This window comes from Mastomys coucha, unplaced genomic scaffold (assembly GCF_008632895.1).
Source record: "Mastomys coucha isolate ucsf_1 unplaced genomic scaffold, UCSF_Mcou_1 pScaffold9, whole genome shotgun sequence".
Taxonomy (NCBI): Eukaryota; Metazoa; Chordata; class Mammalia; order Rodentia; family Muridae; genus Mastomys; species Mastomys coucha.
This window is the reverse complement of record NW_022196915.1, coordinates 67,462,465-67,466,072: the sequence shown is the minus strand read 5'-3', so window position 1 is coordinate 67,466,072 and position 3,608 is coordinate 67,462,465.

The following is a 3,608-nucleotide window of genomic DNA, read 5'->3' as shown; positions in this document are numbered from 1 at the left end:
ATAGCTATCTCCTAAGAGGCTCTGACAGTACCTGACTAACACAGATGTAGAGGCTCACAGCATCCATCGAACTGAGTACCCGGTCCCCAGTGAAGGAGTTAGAGAAAGGACCAATGGAGCTGAGGGGTTTGCAGCCCCTTAGGATGAACAACAATATGAACTAAGTAGCATCCTCAGAGCTCCCAGGGTATCAACCACCAACCAAAGACTGCACATGGAGGAGTCTGATTGTTCAGGCAGCATGTGTATAGTAGAGGATTGCAAATTCGATCATCAATAGGAGGAGAGGACCTCAGCCCTGTGAAGGTTCTGTGCCCCAGTGTAGGGGAATGCCAGGGCCAGAAAAAGGGAGAGGGTGGGTGGCAGGCATGGGGAAGTGGGAGGCAACAGGTGTTTGTTTTTGTTGTTTTTGTTTGTTTCTTTGTTTTTTGGAGGGGAAACTGGGAATGGAGAAATTTACATGTAAATAAAGAAAATATCTAATAAAATAGAATATAATAATAGTAATAATAATAATAATCATCATCATCATCATCTCAATAGATAGCACATGCTGGTGAGGATGTGGAGCAATGGAAACCCTTCTTCATTGCTGATAGGAGTATATCAACTTTTACAACTACTTTGGAAATAAATTTGACATTATCTCAGAGCACTGGGAGCAGTTCTACCTCAATACCTAGCTGTACCACTCCTGGGAATATACTTGAAAGATGCTCCAACATCCCACAGAGACACTTGTTGCACTGTATTTATAGCAGCTTTACTCATAATAGGCAGAAACTGGTAACAACCGAGGTGTCCTTCAGCTGAAAATGGACAAAGAAAATGTGGTACATCTACACAGTGGAATACTATTCAGCTACTAAAATCCAAGTCATCATGAATTTTGCAGGCAAATGGATGGAACTTGAGATTATCATCCTGAGTGAGGTAACCCAGTCCAAAGGACATACATGGTATGTACTCACCTATAAGGGGATATTAGACATAAAATATAGGTGCCATGTTATAGTCCACAGACTCAAAGAAGCTAAACAAGAAGGAAGGCTCAGGCAAGGAAGCTTTAATCGCACTTAGAAGGGGGAATAAAATAGTCATAAAGAGGCAGATGGAAGGTGGGAACTGGAAGGGAGAGGAAGTGGGGGTTCAGGATAAGGTATGGGGAAGTCAGCAGAGATGGCTAGATGGCCATGAAAATGAATGGAAAAATAGCAGCTGACCAGGGTGAGGAGTTGGTGGGGGGGGGGATCTCCAGGAAGAGACAGTGATCTGGGATAAGGGAGGCTCCAAGGAAGCAATGGATGTGACCTTAGCTGTGACACACTAAATTTGGGAAATGGAACCTGAAGATGCTCCCTCCTATAGCCATGCAGGAACCCCAGCAGAGCAATAGCGAAATCAACCTACCCACAAAACTTTCAACTCAAAATTTATCCTGTCTACAAGATGTACAGGGACAGGGCATGGAACAGAGACTGAGGCATTGTCCAACAAATAACCGGCCTGCCTAGAGACCCATTCCATGGGTAAGCACCAACACCTTACACTATTAATGATACTCTCTTTTGCTTATCGATAGGAGCATGTTGTCCTCTGTGAGCCTCCACCCAGCAGCTGACTCAGAAAGATACAGACACCCACAGCCAAACAGTGGATGGAGGTTGGGATTCTTCTGGAATAATAGGAGGAAAGATTGCGGGCCCTAAGGGGTTAGGAACTCCACAGAAAAACCAATAGAGTCAACTGTCCTGGAGCCTTGGGATTCTTGGAGTCTGAACCACCAATGAAAGAACATATATGGACTGGACCTAGTCATCCCCGCTCATATGTAGCAGATGTGCAGCTTCGCCTTCATATGGGTCACAAATAACTGGAAAGGGAGCTAACTCCAAAAGATGATGCCTGAATGCAGAATATTTTCTTCTAGCTGGGTTGCCTTGTCTGGCTTCAGTGAGAGAGGAAGGGCCTAGCCAATCAGAGACTTGGACGTGCCGGGAGGAGAGTACTCAGGGGAGCCCCCATCCATTCAGAGGAGAAGGGAATGGGGGAAGGATTGTGGGAGTGGGTGACCACGATGGGGGTAATGAGCAGGATATAAAGTGAAAAAGTAATCAATCAATCAATCAATCAATCTCGATTGAGGGAAAATTTGACTGGAAACCAATATTTGATGTAGCAATAAGCAATTACAAAAGTTCTGCAATAGATAAACTTAAAGAATAAGAAGAAATAATGTTTCAATTAAATATTAAAACAATATAGCGACAAATATGGAATATTAATAAAGAAATAGAAATTACAACAGGAATTGTAATTGAACTTCAACAACTGTAAACAAGCTGACAAAAGTAAAAAATACCCCAGATGAACTCGATGTCAAATTAAAGAGGTTAAAGAAAAGGGATAATGAACTTGAATGGCTACTCACTTTCTTGAACACGAACACAAAGAAAAATACTGAAGCTTTGACATAATAATAATAAAAAAATCCCACACTGAACCATGTATATATTCACAGACATTTAAAGGAAATCTAAAGCAACATCTCTAATCCTTGCTTGATAATTTATGTTGGATTTTGTATTTTTGATCAGTTCTTGTATTTCAAATTATTGGCATTACATTACTGTCTGATAGTAAATATATTACAAAGGTAGAATGTTAACTTAAAAATAAAATGACAATAGTTTCTCACACTTACTTGTTATAATGGCCAACGGAATTTCCCCTTAGGTCTAACATAGGAAGCATCTTGTTTTCCCAAAAATGATACTTTCCTTCTATCTCAAGAATTTCATAATTACCAGCCTATAAAAGCATAATTATAATACTCAGAAAATCGAATACCAATGCATCTTTTTACTCTGCATCTTGACTTGTCTGCAGCATAACTTTGTTTAATGAAACTCGCCCAGAGTAAACTCCATAACCTCCTTTCTAAGCTTAATGCCACGAGAAAGGCCCTTCCCACCCCTTCATAGCTCACAAAAGGCACTATGAGCAATGCGGTTGCCCAGAACAGACCTCATAAGATTGTGTCACCCTTTCATTTCTCTGTTTCCAACCAATCACTATGTCCTGGAAAATGCACCTTTTACATGGCACTCTTCCATGTCCTCACTGTCCCATTTGCTTTGTTCAGTCCTCCATTATCTTTCATCTGGATTAAAGCAGAAGCTTCAAAGGAAAGATTCAATCATTCTTTTGCACAATGCAATTGGATTCATTTGTAATTTCTTTATTTAATATTTTTGGTGTGGTTGTATGCATGAGTGAATATATACATACACACACACACACACACACACACATACATACAAACACATGTTTGGTCAGGTCTGTATACAGAGGCAAAATAAGGATTCCTGGTGTCCTGCTCTATAGTGCTTCCCTTCGTTCCTTTCAAGGAGACTCTAAGTGGAGCTAGGCTGGCAGCCAGCAATTCCCAGTGAGCCTCATGCCTCTCCCCACGCCCTGAAGAGTGGAGTTACAGAGGTGCATGGCCATGCACAGATTGTTACATGGCCTCTTGAGTATTTAAAAATCAAGTCCTCATACCTGCTCAGCAAAGGCTCTTACCCACTGGGATATCTCTCCAACCCTAT